Source organism: Cetorhinus maximus, chromosome 5 (genome assembly GCF_964194155.1).
Source record: "Cetorhinus maximus chromosome 5, sCetMax3.hap1.1, whole genome shotgun sequence".
Lineage (NCBI taxonomy): Eukaryota > Metazoa > Chordata > Chondrichthyes > Lamniformes > Cetorhinidae > Cetorhinus > Cetorhinus maximus.
In genome coordinates, this window is record NC_135883.1 from 139,210,983 (window position 1) to 139,234,301 (window position 23,319).

Sequence of the window (23,319 nt, forward strand, 5' to 3'; positions counted from 1 at the left end):
CTGGAGCACAAGTCTTAGTACTTTGGCCGGATGTTGTCAGGGCACATAGCCTTTGCAGTATCCAGTGAGCTCAGTGATTTCTTGATATCACATGGAGTGAATCTAATTGGCTGAAGAGTGGCTTCTGTGGAATATCCACTTGGCACTTCTGGCTAAAGATGGTTGCAACACTTCAGCCTTGTCTTTTGAACACATTTGCTGAACTTGAGGATGAGGATGTCCTTGAAGCCCCTGCTTCTGTTGGTTGTTTAATGGTCCACTACCATTCACAACTGGACTGCAGATCTTTAAACTGATCCATCAGTTGCGGAATTGCTTACTTCTGGTTATTGCCCGCTGCTTCTGCTGTTAACCATGTGTGTGGTCCTGCATTGTTGTTTTGCCAGATTAGCACCTCCTGGCATACCATCCTACACTCATTGAACCAAGGTTGTTCCCTTGATTTATGGTAATAGTAGAGTGAGGGATATTCCAGGCCATAAGGTTACAGATTGCACGTTGATGGCCCACAGTGTTTCGTGGATGCCAAGTTTTGAGCTGCTAGACTGTTCTGAATCTAACCCATTTAGCATGGTGTTAGCACCACATAACACAATGGAGGGTGTCCTCAGTGTGAAGTCTGGACTGCATCTCCACAAGGACTGTAAGGTGGTCATTCCGACACATACTGTAACACGTAGCTTTATCTGTGGCAGGTTGGTGAAGAAGAGGTCTAGTAGGTTTTCCAATTGTGTTGGCTCTGCCACAGGCCCAATCTGGCAGATGTATCCTTCAGGAAAAGTTTGTTCAATAGAGATGCTAATAAGCTACAATTGGTGGTGGACATTAAAGTCTCCCACCCAGAGTACATTCTGTGCCCTTGCCACACTCAGTGCTTCTTCCAAGCAGTGTTCAACATGGAGAAGTACTGATACATCAGCTGAGAGAGCACAGTAGGTAGTGATCAGCAGGAGGTTTCCTTTCCCATATTTGACCTGAGGCCATGAGACTTCACTGGATCCGAGGATTTCATGGGGTTTAGGGCACCCTCCCAGCCTTTGTGCCACCACCTCTGGATGGTAAAGGAGGAGTCTGGGACGTTGACTGTCGGGTATGATTCAGGCAGGTGCTTGACTAGTCTGGGAGACAGCTCTCCCAGTTTGGCCTAAATCCCCAGATGTTCACGAGGAGGACTTTGCGGAGTTGACTGGGCAGGGTGCGGCTTTGACATATCCAGTTCCTAGTTCAATTCCAGGTGGTCCATCCAGTTTTGTTCTTATACAGAGCGGTTCAATACAAGTGGCTTGCTTGGCCACTTTAGAGGACAGTTATGAGTCAACCACATTGCTATGCGTCTGGAGTCACATGTAGGCCAGGCTGGATAAGCGTGACGAATTTCCTTCTCTAAAGGACATTAGTGAACCTGATGGGCTTTTACGACAATCAGATAGTTTCATGGTAACCATTCCTATACTAGCTTTTTATTCTAGATTTATTTAATGAACTGAATTTAATTTCCTCAACTGCCATGGTGGAGTTCTAACTCACATCTCCAGATCAATAGTTCAGCCCTCTGAATTACTAGTCCAGTAATATAACCAAAATGCTACCATGCCAATAAAATAGGAAAATAGGCCAACTCTTATTATCTTTCTCTGATGTTCTGTAATACTTATAAACTATCTCATTCTGCCCAGAGTCTTGAGATTCAGAAACATTTTACCCCCCCCACACCTCCAAATGTAACTCTACCCTGTTGCCTACCATCTACAGGATTTTAGAGCCCAAGTTTGGCAGCATCCGACTATTGCTTCTTGATTCACCATATTCAATTACAATGGGGATTAAAGCTTACTCCTGATAATTCAATTCTATTTTTAAGTAAGAAGAAAATAATTTTAAAATGTAAATAGCGCAGAAAAGTGGGAGCCTAGTGCTGAAAAATTAATTATCAGGGAATGGCGGAGCAGGCTCGAGGGGCCGAATAGCCTACTCCTGCTCCTAATTAGTATGCCCGAATTAAGCAACTTTGAATTAGGAGGAGAACACTGTACAATATTTATCTTAAAGAGGAGCTGTTGCCAGATTGTATAAGCAATGCTGTTGCAAGCACCTTCTTTGATTGTCTTTGCACATTAAGCAGGTATCATCTATTTTTTCAAGTGAAGTTCTCTGCATTAACAAGGAAAATGTTCAGTTATAGATTAATTACTGTTTTGAAATAGCAAGGTTTTACATGGAAATGGTATTTCTTCATTAAACTTCAACCTGGAGACTGTTTGTGGGAGAACAAGCCAAATTGATTGATCTGGTCGTTTACCATCTAAGCGGAGGGTGCTTTGTTCTAGAGATTCAAAATAATACAAGTCATCCGTGGATGTGAGGCTCAGGTAATATGTGTCAATTTGCTCATTACACTAAGTGACAGCTCTTTGTATAGCATCTTTGATCTTGGGTAATGAACCTTGTCCTTGGGAGTCCCAGTGATTGTATGAGAGCTGTGAGGTTTTCCTCTGATCTTTAGTTCAGTTTACTTACAGCTGGGCTCTGCTATAAGCCAGAATTTCATCATCCACACATATTGCATCAGGAAGTCAATGGTTTCTCATCCAAAGACTCAATAATTACTGGACTGTGGAAAAATATATTCTGAAGAGGTCATTTTAACCTCTAATGGATTGATTCTAAATTTATTGATTTACTGGTTATTTACATCAGTGTTTTTCTGCTCCCAATTGCTTCTATATCTATTCTTATCTAATAAGCATTATATCTGTACACAGATCCTTTCCACAAAGCAAGCACAGAGATAGCAGCTGGCCACTGAGTGCAGCTAGTCACAGAGTGAGCTTTGGAATTTGGTGAGTGAGGGACTTTTAAGGGTTAATATTGAGGGTTAAATCTCTTTTTAAACTCTAGTCTAGTTTGCATTTAGAATTTAACTACAGTGTACTGTTGAAGTTAAGTTTCCTTCAGTCTTAGTCAGGGATAAATAAGCTCCCTACAGGAGAGGCAGCTGCAGTTAGTTAATTAGGTAGCTAGTTTGATCTAGATTCTCTAGCCAGCAGTGCTGTTCAGTTAAAGATGGTCTTGCTAAATGCATGAAGTAAGCAAGCACAAAGACAGCAACTGGTCACTGAGCACAGGGTATGAACTTGAGAATTTGGTGAGTGATGAAATTTGATGCAGTGAGGAAGGAGGTGCTGTTCACTTAAGTAGCTACCTTAACTTTAAGTTTGAAGAAATGCGGAGAGCAGTGAAGCAGTTTAAAAGATCTACGGTCTCAGTCTGTTGACCAGCTGTATTCTGAGAAAAATTTAAAACGTGTCATCACAGGGAAACAGTTAAGTGTCTGGCTGGTGAATGTTTTGCTCATTTATTTTTCAAAACTTGTGTAATTTAGTAGTAACTGTAAGATTTTATTATTGTCAGTAAGCTTTACGAGCAGTAGTAAAGCTTGTTAGGAGCAGTAGGGTCCACGTGTCTAGTTTCCGGTTTATAATAAATAGGCTGTAAAGTTAAGGCAGGGCAGGGCAGCTCAGCCACATGGAATTCTTCCTGTAACATGTGGAAAGTTGTGGACCCCTCCTGTGTTCTAGACAACCACATGTACAGGAAGTGTCACTAGCTGCAGAAACTTGGGTTCCACCTTTCGGAACTTGACTGGCAGCTGGAGTCACCGTGGCGCATCTGCGAGGCTGAGAACTATGTGGATAGCATGTTTAGGGAGGTGGTCATGCTGCAGGTTAAGAGAGTACAGGCAGAGAGGGAATAGGTGACCAGCAGACAGTGTAGCAGGACCAGGCAGGTAATGCAGGAGTCCCCTGTATCCATCTCACTCACTAACTGGTTTTCCATTTTGAATACTGGTGAAGGTGATGGTTCCTCAGAGGAGTGTGGCCAAAGCCAGGCCAATGACATGATGGGTGTCTCAGCTGCACAGGAGGGGAAGAAGGAGGGTAGAAGAACAATAGGGGATTCAATAGTTAGGGGAACAGAGAGGTGTTTCTGCAGCCATTGACATGACTCCAGGATGGTATGTTGCCTCCCTAATGCAGGGTCTAGGATTTCACTGAGTGGCTGCAGGACATTTTAATGTGGGAGGGTGAAAAGCCAGAGGTCGCGGTCCACATTGGGGCCAACTACAGAGGAAGAAAGAGGGATGAGGTCCTGGAAGCAGATTTTAGGAAGTTAGGAAGGTAGTTGAAAAGTAGGACCTCAAGAGCAGTATTCTCAGGATTACTCCCAGTGCCGTGTGCTAGTGAGCATAAGAATAGGAAGATTGAGCAATTCAATACATGGCTGGAGAAATGCGGTAGGAGGGAGGGCTTTAGATTTCTGAGGCATTGGGACCGGTTTTGGGGCAGGTGTGACCTGTCCGAGAAGGACAGGTTACACCTTAATAAGACTGGGGCTAGTCCTCATGGGGAGGTTTGCTAGTGCTGTTCCAACAGAGGGCGGTAGTCAGAAGTGAATGAGAAGCATTCTGGGAGAGGTCAGCGCAGTCACTGCAATTCAGAAGGGGATCGAGGAGGACCCACTGTCAAAGAATGGAATAGCCCCAAACATTACATTGCTGTAGTGTTTCCATCCCTCCCTCCTCAAACCAAAAAAAAAGAGAGAGGGAGAGGCAGTACCTTCAGGAGTGCAACAGACCTACGGGGGACACTCTTCTGAAAGTGGATTTTTAAAAAAGCAGCTGACTGGTGAGTAAATCCTGGTGAGTTTTTTTTTAAATCTATTGATGTAATTCATTGCTTAATACTGAGGTAGGAGCTAAAAATAAAGTATAGAGTAGTACTGTACAAGTATAATTAGTCAAGAAACAAGGTTCCTAGCTAACATAAATAAGGCCCCGAGCTAGCGTTTTTTTTAAGGGAGTACCTAGCTTAATCGAGAGGGACGTCATGGCAGGAGAACTCAGACCCGTGATAAGCTCCTCCTGCAGGATGTGGGAAATGAGGGACGCTTCCAGCGTCCCTGGTGACCATGTGTGCAGAAGGTGTGCCCAAATGCAGCTTCTAGCTAACCGGATTTCAGAGCTGGAGCTGCGGGTGGACTCATTGTGGAGCATCCGCGATGCTGAGCAAGTTGTGGATAGCACGTTTAGCGAGGTGGTCACACCATGGGTGAAGATTACACAGGCAGAAAGGGAATGGGTGACCATCAGGAACAGTAAAAGACTCAGGAAGGTAGTGCAGGAGTCCCCTGTGGTCATCCCCCTCTCTAACAGATATACCGCTTTGGATACTGTTGGGGGGATGGCCTCTCAAGGGAAAGCAGCAACAGCCAAGTTCATGGCACCATGGGTGGCCCTGCTGATCAGAGGGTTGGGAGGAAAACAAGTGGCAGGGCTATGATGATAAGGGATTCAATAGTTAGGGGCACAGACAGATGCTTCTGTGGCCACAAATGCGAATCAAGGATGGTATGTTGCCTCCCTGGTGTCAGGGTCCAGGGTGTCACGGAGCGGCTGCAGGACATTCTGGGGAGGGAAGGTAAACAGCCAGTGGTCGTGGTACACATTGGTACTAGCGACATAGGTAAACTAAGGGATGAGGACCTGCAAGCTCAGTACAGGAAGTTAGGAGATAAATTAAAATGCAGGACCTCAAATGTAATAATCTCAGGATTACTCCCAGTTCCACGTGCTACCGAGTGCAGGAATAAGAGGATAGACCAAATGAACACGTGGCTGGAAAGATGGTGTAATCAGGAGGGATTCAGATTCTTGAGGCATTGGGACCGGTTCTGGGGAAGGTGGGACCTGTACAAACCGGACGGGCTGTATCCAGGCAGAGCTGGGACCAGTACCCTTGTGGGGGCTTTTGCTAGTTCTGTTGGTGAGTATTTAAACTAGTGTGGCAGGGGGATGGGATCCCAGGGGTAGGATCAGATAGGTCAGATTCAGATCAGAAAAATGGAGGTAGAACATTAGCTAGGGACATTGTGACAGACATGGAGTTACAGGAGAAGCAAAGTTTACAAAGTGTCCAGCAAGGGAACTTGATGGGGTTAAACTGTTTATACTTCAATGCAAGGAGTATTACAAACAAGGTAGATGAGCTAGGGGCACAGGTAGACACATAGCAGCAGGATGTCATTGCTATAACGGAGACCTGGCAAGAGGAGGGACAAAATTGGCAGCTTAATATCCCTGGTTATGGAGCCTTCAGACGTGATAGAGTAGGAGATAAAAAAGGAGGGATGGGTAGCACTAATGGTTAATGAATCAATTCCAGTTGTGAGAAGGGATGATATACTAAATGGGTCAACAAACAAGGCTTTATGGATTGAGCTTAGAAATAAAAAAGGGGCAGTCACACTACTGGGAGTATACTACAGACCCCCAAATAGTGAAAGGGAGATAGAAGAACAAATATGTAGGCAAATTTCTGCTTGTAAGAACAAGAGGGCAATAATAGTAGGAGACTTCAACTATCCTAATATCAACTGGGATCCAAACAAGATAAGGGGCACTGAGGGAGAAAAATTCATGCAGTGTGTCCAGGAAAATTTTCTCAACCAATTAGCGACAAACCCAATGAGAGGGGATGCAATTCTAGACCTAGTCTTGGGGAATGAAGAAGGGCAAGTGGGTAAAGAGACAGTTGGCGACTATATCGGGGACAGTGATCACAATTCAGTTAGATTTAGCATTACCATGGAAAAGGACAGAGATAAGGCAGGAGTAAAAGTCTTGAACTGGGGGAAGGCAAATTTTGCAAAAATGAGAAGGGACTTGGCTGAGGTGGACTGGACAGCACTGCTGGAGGATAAAACAGTGGAAAACCAGTGGGAAGCACTAAAAAGCGAGATCCTAATTGTACAAAGTAGACATGTCCCCTACAAAAATAAGAGTGGTACTGCCAAATCTAGACCCCCCTGGTTGCCTAGAGGAATACAGGGGAAGATCAAACAGAAAAAGAAAGCGTACGACAGGCACAAAGAACTAAGCACTGCAGATAGCCTAGACAAATATAGGAAGTGCAGGGACGAAGTAAAAAAGGAAATAAGGAAATCAAAGAAAGGGCATGAAAAAAAATTAGCAAGTAAAGTTCAAGATAACCCAAAGATGTTTTACCAATACATTAATGCTAAAAGGTTAGTTAGGGAAAAAGTGAGACCTATCAGGGATGAAGACGGAAACTTGTGTGCAGGTGCAGAAGCTGTGGGAAAGGTTTTGAATGAATATTTTGTCTCCGTGTTTACAAAGGAAAGGGAGGATGTAGATATGGTAATCCAGGAGGAACGCTGTTAGATATTGGATGGGATAGTCATAAAGAGAGAGGAAGTACTCGAAGGGTTGAAATTCTTGAAGGTTGATAAGTCACCAGGGCCAGATGGATTGTTTCCGAGGCTGCTGAAGGAAGTCAGGGAGGAGATAGCAGATGCTCTGAGGATGATTTTCCAATCTTCACTAGATACAGAGGAGCTACCGGAGGACTGGAGAAATGCAAACGTAGTTCCATTGTTTAAAAAGGAATCAAAGGAAATGTCAAATAATTATAGGCCAGTTAGTCTTATATCGGTGGTGAGCAAATTAGTAGAATCAATCCTGAGAGATTGGATTAACTGTCATGTGGAAAGGCATGGACTAGTCAGGGATGGTCAGCATGGATTTCTTAAAGGAAGGTCTTGCCTAACAAATTTGATTGAATTCTTTGAGGAAGTGACAAGAAGGGTTTATGAAGGTAGTGCAGTGGATGTTGTGTACATGGATTTTAGCAAGGCATTTGACAAGGTCCCACATGGCAGATTGGTCAGGAAAGTAAAAGCCCATGGGATTCAGGGTAATGTGGCAAACTGGATAAAAGTTTGACTTTGTAACAGGAAACAAAGGGTAATGGTCGATGGATGCCCTTGCAAATGGAAAGTTGTCTCAAGTGGTGTTCCACAGGGCTTGGTGTTGGAACCCTTGCTGTTTGTGTTATATATTAACGATTTGGATGTGAACGTGGGGGGCACGATTGGGAAATTTGCAGATGACACAAAGATTGGCCGAGTAGTGGATAGTGTAGAGGATAGCCATAATCTCCAAAACGATATAGATGGGTTGATGGAGTGGGCAGTAAAGTGGCAGATGGATTTTAACATAGAGAAGTGTGAGGTCTTACATTTAGGGAGGTCAAACAGTTACAGGGATTACAAAATAAATGGGAATAAACTAAGAGGGGTAGATGAAGTGAGAGATCTTGGTGTACAAGTACACAGGTCCCTGAAGGCAGCAGTTCAAGTCGACAAGGTTGTAAAGCGGGCATATGGAATGCTCTCCTTCATTGGCAGAGGTATAGAATATAAAAGTAAGAATATAATCTTGGAATTGTATAAAACACTGGTGAGGCCACAACTGGAGTATTGTGTGCAGTTCTGGTCACCACATTACAGGAAGGACATAATAGCTCTGGAGAGAGTGCAGAGGAGGTTTACAAGAATGTTGCCAGGGTTAGAAAAGTGTAGCTACGAGGAGAGATTGGATAGGTTGGGGTTATTTTCCTTGGAACAAAGAAGGCTAAGAGGTGACTTGATTGAGGTGTACAAAATTATGAGGGGAATAGATAGAGTGGACAGGATAAAATTGTTTCCCTTGGTGGAGAATTCTAGAATCAGGGGACATAGATTCAAGATAAGTGGCAGAAAGTGTAGCGGGGACATGAGGAAGAACTTTTTTATGCAGAGGGTAGTGGGTGTCTGGAATTCGCTACCCAAGTTGGTGGCAGAGGCAGAAACTCTAAACTCTTTTAAAAAGTACCTTGATCTGTACCTTAAGTGCTGTAAACTGCAGGGCTATGGGCCGGATGCAGGAAGGTGGGATTAGAAAGGGCACCTGGGTGTCCTCGGGCTGGCATGGACAAGATGGGCTGAATGGCCTCCTTCTGTGCTGTAACTTTTCTATGGTTCTATGTTGGGGAGGGTTTAAACTAGATTGGCAGGGGTTGGGAAACTGAGGGGAAATTCAGAGTGGAGACAAGAGAAACTGACAGTGGGAAATGGAGAAGTATTAACTGATAAGTATGATATATCAGAGAGTGATATCAAGGTAAATAGAATACTTGGAGAGTTTGATAGAATTAGAGTAGGCAACAGTAAGTCATTAGATGGGGTCAGAATAAGCGAGAAAGTAAAAAAGCCTAAATCAGGGCTGATGTGTATGTATGTGAATGCACGGAATGTGATTAATAAGATTGGTGAACTACAGGCACAGGTTGACAAATGGAATTATGATTTTCTATAACAGAGACCTGGCTCAAAGAAGTGCACGATGGGTATTAAATATTCCAGGGTACAAGGTGTTCAGGAGGGACAGAAAAGGAAGAAAAGCAGCGGGGCATTGGCAATATTGACTAAAGATAGCATTACAGCAGGAGAAAGAGGATGTTCCAGAGGGATCAAGGACGGAATCTCTCTGGCTAGAGGTAAGGAATGAAAAAGGTACAATAACATTGATTGGTGTAGTATATAGACCACCAACTAGTGGAAGGGATGTAGAGAAACTTAACAAAATTTACAAAGAAATTACAGAGAGGTGCAAGAATTATAGAATAATTATAATGGGGGACTTCAGCTATCCAAATATAGACTGAGATGGGAATAGTGCAAAGGGACAAGAGGGGTGAGAGTTCCTGAAATGTGTTCAAGATAATTTTCTGCAGCAGTATGTTTCTGGCCCAACGAGAGGTCAAACACTGTTGGATCTAGTTCTGGGGAATCTCATTGAAACGTATAAAATTCTGACAGGGATGGACAAACTGGATGCAGGGGTGATGTTCCCTCTGGCTGAGGAGTCTAGAACAAGGGGTCACAGTCTCAGGATACGGGGTGGACCATTTAGGACTGAGATGAGGAGAGACTTCTTCACTCAGAGGGTGGCGAACCTATGGAATTCTCTACCACAGAAGGCTATGGAGGCCAAGTCACTGAATATATTTAAATAGGTAGATTTCTGGGCTCTAAAGACATCAAGGGGTATGGGGAGAGACCATTGAGATAGAGGATTAACCATGATCATATTGAATGGTGGAGCAGGCTCGAAGGGCCAAATGACCTACTCCTGTTCCTATTTTCTATGTTTCTACATTTAAAATACAATGGAGAATTAGGCTGAACACAGAAGGACTAGAGGGGAAGTGAAAAAATTAATAAGTAAAGCAAGGACAGGGCATGAAAAGAGACAGGCAGTTAACAGAAAAGGGAATCCCAAGGACTTCTTTAAGCATAAAAATAATAAAAGGGTGCTAAAAGAAAGTCGGGCAGGTTAAGGATAAAAAAGGGGACTTGCATGTGGAGGCAGGAGAAATAGCGGAGATATTAAATGAATACTTTAATCTATCTTTGCAAAGGACGAAGATGCTACCCAGGCCAAGGTGAGTGAGAAGGTAACTGGTACACTAAAAGGATTTACAAGTGAGAAGGAGGAGGTGTTAGAAAGGCTATCTTTACTTAAAATTGATAAGGTACCAGGACCAGATGAGATGCATCCAAGGGTACTGAGGGAAGTGAGAGTGGAAATTGCAGAGGTACCAATGATAATCTTCCAGTCTTCCTTAGACACAGGGGAGGTGCCAGAGGACTGGAGAATTGTGAATGTTACACCCTTGTTCAAAAAGCGGTGCAAGGATAAAGCCAGGAACTACAGGCCAGTTAGTTTGACTTCAGTGGTAGAGAAACTTCTGGAAACTATAGTTCAGGATAAAATCAACAATCACTTAGACAAGTGCAAGATAATTAAGGAAAACCAGGATGGATTCTTTAAGGGAAAGTCAAGTTTAACTAACTTGCTGGAGTTTTTTGAGGATGTAACAGAGAAGGTTGATAAAGGAAATGTTGTTGATGTGGTGTATATGGATTTTCGAAAGGCATTTGATACAGTGGCACACAACAGACTTGAATGCAAAATTCTAACTCATGGAATAAAAGGAAAAGTAGGCACTTGGATAAGAAATTGTCTGAGTGACAGGAAACAGAGAGTAATGATAAATGGTTGTTTTTCCTTGGAGGAAGGTTTGTGGTGGAGTTCCTCAGGGGGTCACTGTTGGGACCTTTGCTCTCCCTGATATATATTAATGACCTAGACTGTGGTGTTCAGGGCATGATTTCAAAATGTGCAGATGATACGAAGATTGGAAATGTTGTCAACTGTGATGAGGATCGTCTTGACCTTAAAAAGGACATAGATATATCGGTGGATTGGGCAGAGAAGTAGCAGATGAAGTTCAATGCAGAGAAGCGCGAGGTGATTCATTTTGGCAGGAAGAATATGGAGATACCATATAAAATAAAGGGAGAAACTCTAAAGGAAGTGCAGGAACGGGGGATCTTGGTGTATAGGTACATAAGTCATTGAAGATGGCAGGGCATGTTGAGAGAGCAGTTATTAAAGCATATAGCATCTTAGGCTTTATTAATAGGGACGTTGAGTACAAGATTAAAGAATTTGTACAAGACACTAGTTAGGCCTCATCTGGGGTACTGCGTCCAGTTCTGAGCAACATATTTAAGAATGGATATGAAGGCATTGGAGAGAGTACAGAGGAGATTCACAAGAATGATTCCAGGGATAAATAACTGTAGCGATGAGGATCGATTGGAAAAGTTGGGACTGTTTTCCCTGGAGAAAAGAAGGCTGAGAGGAGATTTGATAGAGGTATTCAAGATCCTGAGGGGTATGGACAGGGTAAATAGTGAGAAACTGTTCCCACTCAAACGAGCATCAAGAACTAGAGGGCACAGATTCAAAATAATTGGCAAAAGAAGTAAAAGAGATGTGAGAAATCTTTTACACCCAAAGGGTGGTTGGAGTCTGGAACAACCTTCCTGAGAGGGTGGTGGTGTTCAAAAAAGAATTGGATTGCTATCTGAAAAGAATGTGCAAGGTTACGGGGATAAGGCAGGGGAGCGGGGCTAGGTAGAATGCTCTTTCAGAGAGCCAGTGCAGGCTCGATGGGCCAAATGGCCTCTTTCTACACTTTAAATATTCTGTGATTTTGAGATTGAGGAGACTTGGCCTGTATTCTCTAGTGTTGAAAAGAATGAGAGGCGATCTCATTGAAACATACAACATTTTTACAGGGCTCGACAAAGTAGACGCAGAAAGGATGTTTCCCCTGGCTGGGAATCTAGAACCAGGGGACACAGTCTCAGAGTAAGGGGTAGATCATTGGGACTGAAATGAGGAGGAATTTCTTCACTCGGGGGTGGTAAATCTTTGGAATTCTCTACCCCAGAAGGCCGTGGAGGCTCAGTCATTGAATATGCCCGAGACAGAGATCAATAGATTTCTATATTGTAAAGACATCAAGGGAAATGAGGATAGTATGGGAAAATAGCTTTAATTTCAAAGATCAGCCATGATAGTGGAGCAGGCTGGAGGGACTGAATAGCCTAAACTTGTTCGTATTTCCAATGTTCCTAAAACCGTTATTCCTGTTGTCATAATTTTGTGTCAACTTTTTTCCATTATACGTTTCTACGTCTACATTTCTAATAGGAACTGCCTACATCAATGTCATTCTGGAATGCCTGTTTGCTGTCTCTCACCTTCTCTGCCTGGGCTCTAATCAATTCTACTCTGCTTGCCGAGTTGCCACAGACTTCACTTCAAACTATAGATAGTAAAGAATATATATCGCAATGTATAACTTACAATCTGTCTGCTCTTTTTCACTTATTCCTCACTCCCTAACCTCTATTCACCCAAAGACTGTATTTGACCTTGACTTCCCGTATGCAACACTACAGGAAATCAACTAGTTTGTAAATTATTCTATTAGTCTTAACAAGCCCTGACATTAGTATATTTACAGCAGTTTGAAATAAACTGGAGAGCGCATTGAACATCCTCAGTGCTCTCTGGTGCATTATCCCACAGTGATGGTGTAATCTAGCATGTTACCCATTCACAGTGGTTGTAGGATTTTCAGTTCATACATCTGCTTAAGGGAACTTTCTTTTTGCTGTGGGTTCAAAAGTGTTTGGATGAAGTCTGAGCTGTAATTGACGTAGGGCAAGGAAAATAATGTGAAATCATTAAGCGCAAAACATTGTAGTTCACTTGACAGTGCACTGAGGTCCTTTTTTAAGTTAATTGTGTCGGCTTCAACTAAATCTAAATTCCTCCGATTTCTTAAGTGGGCAGTGCATGTCTTGGTAAATATTTATAGCAGATTTGTTATTGTGAAGTAACAATTGAATAAACATGCTCTCTCAAAGGTTCACATAGCGTTCATATCCTTTCAGGGCACATGGTGGTGTAGTGGTAATATCACTAGACTAGTAATCTAGAGGCCCATCTTAATCCTCTGGGGACATGGATTCAAGTCCCACTATAGCAGCTGGTGGAATTTGAATTCAATTTATAAATTGGGAATTGAAACTTGGCCTGTAATGGTGACCATGGCAACTTTTGTTTTTTGTTGTTAAAAATCCACCTGGTTCTTTAATGTATGGAAGGAAATCTGCCATCTTTACCTGGTCTGGCCTACATGTGACTCTAGACCCACAGCAATGTGGTTGACTCTTAACTGCCCTCTGAAATGGCCCAGTAAGCCACTCAGTTCAAGGGCAATTAGGGATAGACAGCAAATGCTGGTCTTGCCAGTGATGCCCACATCCCGTGAAGGAATAAAGGAAGAAATATGAGAAACTTGTAGAATATACTGCAGAGCGCATCAAGAAACACAAATCATTCAAATAGAATGAGCCCTTCTGACAACTTTTTAACAGCATTCTCAACTTGTCCTGCCATCTTCAAAGACATACATACATGTGCACATTGTATATGTACATTTGCTCCTTGTTACTGCATGCGAGAGAGTTAGTGGTGATGTCCCTTGAGCTGGCAGTGAGTGAGATGCCAGTGAATGTGTGAAGGCCTTGTGAGTATGAGTTTAGAGTGATGAGATGGCTGCCTTACCCTGGTGGCATGGGTGAGGTCATTCATCCTCTCTCTGCACTGAATGACAAAGCTTTTCTGTGCAGCACTGGCACTAATCACCATTACCATTGCCTGCCAAGCCAGAGTGGTGAGATTGCTGGACCTCCTGCAGCCAGAGTGGGGGTACATGACGTCATGGGTGGGCCTCCATGGCGTCCAAAAGGCGTTCCAGGGACACGTCACTGAATCAGGGGGCTGCAGTCTTCTTGTTTTTCAGGGCCATGTCTTCTGTGCAGCAGTCCTGGGCTGAAAGCACTGAGAGGTGTGCGCGTGGGTGCACTTTAAATATGGCGCTTGGTGTGAGGAAGCAGCGAGGTGACAGCGTTCCCAACGAAATGGCACGTTTCCTGGGAATGGATGATTAATTATGCAAGATTGGGATGATATGGGATGATGTGGTGAAAAGCTGCCATTGTGGCCAGCGGGTAAAATGTCTGGATGATTCCTCCCTAAGTATGAGTTTAGATTATGTACTCAAGTTCCTGGAGTGGGACATCAACCCAGGGTGTTTTGACTAGAGGGCTGGATTTTCCCTGTGGGCTTCAGGATCTTACAGTCAGACTCAAATAAGGGTTAGAAGGCCACACAGTGGGGGGAACATTCATTCACCTGTGATTTTCATTACAATGGCCAATTACTGTCCAGGGCTGATCTCTGCCACCTCGGTGGACCTGGAAAATCCCAGCCAGCCTCCAACAATGGGCCTTAATAGGCCTTTAATTGGCTGAGCTGACTCGTCCTGGACGCCCCCCCCCCCCCCCCCTATTCTGCCTCTGGGAAAATGCTCAGGGGCAGGGTGGAGTCAAGGAATCAGCAAGTCGGCTGGCAGCGTGAAATTCTGCACCCACCCCCACCCGGGTCTAAAATTCAGTCCACAGTTAGAACCATAGAACCATAGAAAAGTTACAGCACAGAAGGAGGCCATTCGGCCCATCTTGTGCATGCCAGCCCGAGGACACCCAGGTGCCCTTTCTAATCGCACCTTCCTGCACCCGGCCCATAGCCCTGCAGCTTACAGCACTTTAGGTGCAGGTCCAGGTACTTCTTAAAAAGAGTTTAAAGTTTCTGCCTCTACCACCAACTTGGGCAGCGAATTCCAGACACCCACTACCCTCTGCATAAAAAAAGTTCTTCCTCATGTCCCCCCTACACCTCCTGCCACTTGTGACACTGGTTCAAGTTGGTGCATGAAAAAGACACTTCCTGTGGGAAGGATCTGGGTATCTGCATTTTGGAAAAGCCAGGGTTTTTGAAGGAGCCAAACATGGGGAAAGTTAGAATAATTAAATTTGGAGGTGACGAAAGTGAGTATATGGGTTTTGTTCGATAAAGGGGGAGGTTAAGAAATGGGGAGAGATAAACAATGTTGCAGAGATGGAAGGAAGCTGTCTTGGTGATGGAGAGGTCCTAGGGTATGCAGCTCAGCTCAAAGTCAAACAACATGTGTTGAATTTCCACTTTGGGGACAGGAAACAGGAGCTGGGACTGTTTCTGTGTCCCAAACCTGTCCCTAGGGGAAAACATTCACTCACTGGGATGTTGACCAGGATGTGCCCTTAATTGGCATGAAAACAGATTCCCTGTCCCAATTAAGGTTGGGAGACAGGTCCACGTGGTGGTGTTCCCATGCATCTGCTGCCCTTGTCCTTCTAGATGGTAGTGGTCGTGGGTTTGGAAGGTGCTGTCTAAGAAGCCTTGGTGAATTCCTGCAGTGCATCTTGTAGATGGTACACATTGCTGCTACTATGGTGGATGATGTGAATGTTTGTGGCTGTGGTGCCAATCAAGCGGGCTGTTTGGCCCTAGATGGTGTCAAGCTTCTTGAGTGTTGTTGGCAAGTGGGGAGTATTCCATCACACTCCTGGATTGTGCCTTGTAAAGATGGTGGACTGGCTTTGGGGAGTCAGGAGGTGAGTTACTCACCGCAGGATTCCTAGCCTCTGACCTGCTCCTGTAGCCGCAGTATTTATACGGCTAGTCCAGCATTTGCTGTCCATAAAAATTGCCCTTGAACTGAGAACATTGCTGTGGACCTGGAGTCAGCCCTAGCCCAATCTGACAGCAGATTTCCTTCCCTAAAGGGGCATTAGTGAACCAGATGGGTTTTTACCAACAATCAATGATAGTTTCACAGTCATTATTACTGAGACTAGCTTTCAATACCAGAATTTAAATTCCACCACCATGGCAAGATTCCCCCAAAATTTAGCTCGAGCCTTTGGATTACTAGTGCAGGTACATTACCACGACACCATCATCTCCCATGCCACGGGGTGACAACATCCAGGCAGTTAACCTTCCCTGTGTCACTTCAAAAACTGGAGGCTGGCTGGAAAATCTCAGTTGGCCTCCTTTAACTGCCCTTAGCGGGGCTCTTAATGAGCCTAATTGGTTGCCCGCCTAAAATGGCCTGCGCCAGGAACATAGTCAGAAAAACAACACACCGACTGAGAGCAGAATTTATGTTGGCTACTGAAAACATTGACTTCGATATTCCCAATACTTGGATGGAAATTGTAACTTATCCAAGGCTTAAATTTGGGCAGACAATCTAACAATGATAAAATAGCCATGGCACCAAGAGAAGTGGTGGAGGTAGAGCCTGGTGACATCAGCATATATATGAAATTGACTCTGTGTTTGTAAATGATGTTGTCAAGGGGCAGTGTACACCCAAGGAAGAGGAGGGGGCTAAGGATAGATACTGGGGGGGATTCCGGGCGGAGATGAGCTATTGTTAAAAATGTCCTGGTTTAGGCAAGGCAGAGAGGAGGGCAATCCTGCCACAACATATCCATGGGGCTGAATTTTCCCCCCCCAGTTGGGGAGGGAGGTTGATGGGCGGGAGCATACAGGTGTGCTTCCGATTGGCGCCCCCGATTGGAGGCGTGCTGCCATTTTACATGGGCGGGCCAATTAAGGCCCGCCCAGCGTGACGCACGCACAGAAGCACTGTGAACTCCCATGGCTTGCGCATGTTAGAGCGCACTCATCTCCCTGATGCTAAGTGCAGCCTCAGGGAGATCGGCTGTAAATATGAAAAAGACAAAAATAGAAAAATAAAATTTCCCTTTCATGTCCCTTCATGTCACATGAATTAGAACATGTTCATAATTTTCACAAAACCTTTATTAAAATTTTTTAAAGCCTACATGAAACATCATCCCGCCCATGGATGAGGTTTCATGTTTTTTCTAGTTCCCGCTGGGGCTCCTGGCCTGCCCGCCAACCTTAAGGTTGGACAGGCAGGTCCTTTAATTACTTAATTGACCCCGTCAATGGCCTCAATTGAGGCCAATTGACAGGTCGGCGGGCCCGCAGCTGATTTTGTAGCGCTTCAGCCTTCCTGAAAATTTAAATGGGGCGGGGTGACGTCGGGAGTTCCGCCTGACATCACCACATGTCATTTTATGTGTCAGCGAGCGGGCCCCGCCCCTGCTCGCCGACTCGTAAAATTCTGCCCTTAGAGTTAAACAATGGAGGAAAGCCAGACGTTGAATTGTACAGTAAAATTGAATCATTCATTAGCAATCGCCAGAGAAAAAAAATCTAAGCATATAAATTGTTTGTTTTCCCTTCCTCTCCCCACTTTCCAAAAGGCAATAGCTGGATTTTTAAAAATTATTTCATAGGATGAGGGTGTATTGTTGCTCATCGCTAATTTCCCTTGAGAAGATGGTGGTGAGCCACCTTCTTGAACCACCATTGTTCATGTGGTGTATTTAAACCCACTGTGCTGGTAGAAAGGGAGTTCCAGGGCTTTGACCCAGTAACAGTGAAGGAATGATGATAAAGTTCCAAGTCAGGACGGTGTGTCTTGGAGTGGAATTTGCAGGTGGTGGCGTTCCCATGTATCTGCTTCATTTGACCTTTGAGGTGGTAGAGGTCATGGGTTTGGAAGATGCTGCCAAAGTAGCCTTGGTGACTTTTTGCAGTGCATCTTGTAGCTGGTATGTACGGCTGACACTGTGTTGGTGGTGAAGGGAGCAAATGTTTAAGGTGGTGGATGGGGTGCCGATCAAGCAGGCTACTTGCCCTGGATGGTGTTGAGCTTTTTGAGTGTTGTTGGAGCTGCACTCATCCAGACATGTGGAGAGTATTCCATCACACTCCTGACTTGTGCCTTGTAGATGGTGGACATGCTTTGGGGAGTCAGGCAATGTGTTGCTCACCACAGAATTCCCAGCATCTCACCTGCTCTATATAGCTTGTCCAGTTAAATTTTCGGCCAATGGTAACCCCTAGGATTCAATGGGGGATTCAGTGATGGTAATGCCGTTGAATGTCAAATGGAGATGGTTAGATTCTCTCTCATGTGGGAGACGGTCATTATCCAGCACTTGTGTGGTGCGAATGTTGCTTGCCACTTATCAGCCCAAGCCTGAACGTTGTCCAGGTCTTGCTGCATTTGGACATGGACTGTTCAGTAGCTGAGGAATCGCAAATTGTTTCGAATATTTTACGCTCCCCTCAGGGTTGGCCTGGCAGGGAGTGGGGGTGGTGGGGGAGGGGGGAGGATGTAAAATTGAGCTCCATGGTGGTGGTGCCCTGCCCATCACCAGCCCAATGCTGCCCTACCCCACAGGTATTTTACATCATCCCCATGGGGGAAACGTCAGGCAGCCCAATTACCAAGGGCCGATCAATACCCTTAAATGGCCAATTAACGTTACTTAAGGGCCTCCTCCACAGCCACTGGAGTTTTACCTGCAGGGTGGGAGGCCAGCACCAAGTGTCCAAGCTGCCAGTGAAACCTGATGGCATCGTGGCTGTGCCAAGAAAGTTGTCTCCTGTTTGGGTACCCTGTTACAATGCCAACTCTCTTGGCAAGAGACTGGTATGACAGAGCTTCAGGAAGAACAGTGCACTCAGAATCATAGAATCACAGAATTGTAATGGTGCAGAAGGAGGCCATTTGACCCATCGTGTCTGCACCAGCTCTTCGAGTGAGCATTATGACTCAGTGCCATTCTCCTGCCTTTTCCCCCGTAACCCTGCACATTGATTCTATTTAAATAATCATCTAATGCCCTCTTGAATGCCTCAATTGAACCTGCCTCCACCACACTTCCAGGCAGTGCATTCCAGATCCGAAACAGTCATTGTGTGAAAAAGTTTTTTCTCACATCACATTTGCTTCTTTCGCAAATCACTTTAAATCTGTGCCCTCTTGTTCTTGATCCTTTTACGAGTGGGAATAGCTTCTCCCTATCTACTCTGCCCAGCCCCCTCATGATTTTGAACATCTCTATCAAATCTCCTCTTAGTCTTCTCTCCCAGGAGAACAGTCCCAACTTCTCCAATATATCTTCATAACTGAAGTTTCTCATTCCTGGAACCATTTTTATAAACCTCTTCTGCACTCCCTCCAATATATTCACAATTTTCCTAAAGTGTGGTGCCCAGAACTATACACAATACTCCAGCTGAGGTCTAACTAGCGTCCTAAAGAAGTTCAGCATAACCTCCTTACTCTTGTACTCTATGCCCCCATCAATAAAGCCCAGGATACCTAATGCTTTATTAACTGCTCTCTCCACCTGTCCTGCCACCTTTAATGATCTATGCACATATACTCCCAGGTCCTTCTGCTCCTGCACAGAGTTGTACCTCTTATTTTTTATTGTCTCTCCATGTTCTTCCTAACAAAATGAATCACCTCACACTTCTCTAAATCATTAATGTATATCAGGAAAGGCAAAGTACCCAATACCGACCCCTGGGGAACTCTGCTCCAAACCTTCCTCCAGCCCGAAAAATATCCATTAACCGTTACTCACTGTTCCTATTATTCAGCCAATTTTGTATCCACATTACTACTGTCCCTCCTATTCCACGACCTAAAACTTTTCTCACAAGTCTGTTGTGTGGCATTGTATCAAATGCCTTTTGGAAGTCCATGTACACCACATCAACAGCATTACCCTCTTCAACCCTCTCTGTTGCCTCTTCAGAAAACTCCAACAAGTTAGTTAAACATGACTTTCCCTTAAGAAATCCATGATGACCCTTCCTAATCAACCCACATTTTTCCATGTAACTATTAATTCTATCCCGAATAATTGTTTCTAGAAGCTTCCCCAGCACCCAAGTCAAATTGACTGGTCTGTAATTGTTGGGCTTATCTTACAACCTTTTTTGAACAAGGGCGTAATGTTTGCAATTCTCCAGTCCTCTGGTTCCTCCCCTGAGTCGAGGGAAGACTGAAAGATTATAGCCAGTGTCCCTGCAATTTCTACTCTCACGTCCTTCAATATCCTTGGATGCATCTCATCCGGTCCCGGTGCTTTGTCAACATTAAGTATCAACAGTTCATCCAATTTCACCTCCTTATGAATTTGGCCTGGGTAGCATCTGCTTCCTTGGTAAAGACAGATGCAAAGTTTTCATTTAACACCTCAAACATGCCCTCGCCTCCATGTATAAGTCTCCTTGTTGGTCCCTTATCGGCCCTACTCCTTCTTTTACAACCTTTTTACTATTTATGTGCCTATCGAAGACTTTGGGGTTCCCCTTTATATCGGCTGCCAGTCTTTTGTCATAATCCCTCAATCTCTCATTCATCAATTGCCTGATATCTGCATTTAACTGCACATGTGCGATCATTGGAAGTTGCTATCCAATTTAATGAGTGCTGTTAGCCTCACCATTATTTCTGCAAAATCCTGCCCAATGAATTCCAGAACCTGGTTGTGCGCTTTGCATGTCTTGTAGGATTTTGCCATAATTACAAAGGATACTGTAGCATTGGTTCAAGCACTAGACTATCAATGTAAAGACCACGGGTGGAATTTAACACTTCTACTGAGAGCAAGCTGGGAGGCGGGGAGGGGGGCGAGGGGAGTAACATTTAATGGGGCAGGAGGGCTCGGAAGTGAGTGGGGGGGTGGTATTGGCCTTCCCACCCAGAAGCCATTTGTGGCCACTTAAGGGCCTCATCCTGCTGCTACTGGTATTCAACCAGCAGTGAATGGAGGCCACACCATGTGGGCAAGCCGAAGGGTAAACCCTGGCAGGTATGCCTGCGGCCTGTTTGGGAGGGTCGGGGTGGGGGGGCACAGTTCCACTTTCTCTGGCACCCTGTGCCCAGTGGAGGGACCTGTTGGCAGCAAGGGAAGAAATATGGGAAGCCAGCTCTTCCCTTTACACCGATCACCAACACCCCCACCTTGCCCCACTCGCCAGGGCCTGTCTGATTGGCCCTGGCGATCCTGCCCCAATCCTGCAGCATGAAAATTGGTAAGGTGGTAAATAGTGAGGAGGATAGCTGTTAACTGCATTAGGATATCAATGGACTGGTCAGGTGGGCAGAGCAGTGGCAAATGGAATTCAACCCAGAAAAATGTGAGGTAATGCACTTGGGGAGGGCTAACAAGGCAAGGGGTTACACTATGAATGGTAGGACCCTGGAAAGTACTGAAGATCAGAGGGACCTTGGTGTGCATGTCCACAGATCCCTGAGGGTAGCAGGGCAGGTAAATAAGGTGGTTAAGAAGGCATATGGGATACTTGCCTTTATTAGCCAAGGCGTAGAGTACAAGTGCAGGGAGGTTATGCTGGAACTGTATAAAACGGTGATAGGACCACAGCTGGAGTACTGCTTGCAGTTCTGGTCACCACATTATAGGAAGGATGTGATTGCACTGGAGAGGGTGCAGAGGAGGTTTACCAGGATGCTGCCTGGGCTGGAGGGTCTGAACTATGACAAAAGATTGGATAGGCTGGGGTTATTTTCCTTGGAGCAGCGAAGGTTGAGAGGGGACCTGATAGAGGCATATAAGATTATGAGGGGCAGAGATAGGGTGGATAGGAAGGCACTTTTTCCATTAGTAAAGGGGTTAATAACCAGGGGGCTTAGACTTAAGCTAAGAGGTAGAAGGTTAAGAGGGGAGTTGAGGAGAATTTTTTTCACCCAGAGGGTGGTGGGAGTCTGGAACTCACTGAAAGGGTGAGTTGAGTCAGAAACTCTCGTAACATTTAATAAGTATTTAGATATTCACTTGCATTGCCATAGCCTCCAGGGCTATGGACAAGAGCTGGAAAATGGGATTAGTGTGGTCAGATCTTTGTTAACTGGCACAGACATGATGGGCCGAATGGCATCCTTCTGCGCTATAAACATCTATGAGTCTATGAATCTATGAGTTCCAATGACAATCCTCTCTGAGGGTTTATTGCAGTACCAGCAATGGCCACCGAGCCCAGTGTGCTGCCGATACTGGAGTGCTGCTGGTCTCTGATTGGCTGGCTATTCTTAGAGATGGGAAATTCCTGCTGTCGGAGCCGGAAACCCCAAGGGCAGCCAGCAGAGTGCCTGATTGGGATTACATCCCCTCAGGTTTTCCAGAAATAGCTGCGATGGGGCTGTCACCAGTTCTCCAGCTGGTGAACAAGCCCAACTCTGTGACCATTAAATTCTATCCCATGACTTCAAATCCAGGTGACAAAATTGTGAATTATATTCAGTATAATTGTTGGGTTGGATTTTAAAAAATGGCCGTGAAAGTAGAATTGTTACAAAAATCCAACTGATTCATTTATGTCATTCAGGGAAGCAGCCTGTCACCCTTAACCGATCTGGTTTACAAGACTCCAGCTCCACACAATCTAGCTGATTCTTCTTTTAATTCTTTCCTGGGATGTGAGCATTTATTGCCCATCCCTAATTGCCCTCGAGAAGGTGGTGGTGAGCTGCCTTCTTGAACCGCTGCAGTCCATGCGGTATAGGTACACCCACAGTGCTGTTAGGGAGGGAGTTCCAGGAATTTGACTCAACGACAGTGAAGGAACGGTGATGTAGTTCCAAGTCAGGATGGTGTTTGACTTGGAAGAGAACTTCCAGGTGGTGGTGTCCCCATGTATCTGCTGCCCTTGTCCTTCTTGGTGGCAGAGGTTGCGTGTTTGGAAGGTGCTGCTGAAGGAGCCTTGATGAGTTGCTGCACTGTATCTTATACATTGAGGGGACGGTGGTGTAGTAGAAATGTTACTGAACTAGTATTCCAGAAGCTCAGGTTAATGCAATGGGGACTTGGGCTCAGATGGCAGCTGATAGAATTTAAATTCAATTCTTTAAAAATCTGGAATTGAAAGCTAGTCTCAGTAATTGTGATCATGGAACTATTAAATTATTGTAAAAACCCAACTGATTCACTGATGTCCTTCATGGAAGGAAATCTGCCATCCTTACCTGGTCTGGCTGCATGTGAGTCCAGACCCACTGCCCTCTGAAATGGTGTAGCAAGCCACTCAGCTGTACCAAATGGCTACTCTTAATGCACTCGGAGCACTAAAGGACGAGCAATAAATAGTACCTTGCCAGTGTCACCCACATCTCAAGGAAAACTTTTTAGAAGCAAGAGCTTAAGCTGCCTACATCACAAACTGACTGCAGGTGATCATCCTCCTAA

At 44.8% G+C, this 23,319-nt stretch overlaps 1 protein-coding gene across 1 annotated transcript in view; it reads right to left on the minus strand.

Moving 5' to 3' along the window:
* Positions 1-23,319, minus strand: part of scml4 (Scm polycomb group protein like 4) — a 166,059-nt gene that overhangs the window by 134,894 nt on the left and 7,846 nt on the right. The gene's annotated exons all lie outside the window — the stretch shown is intronic.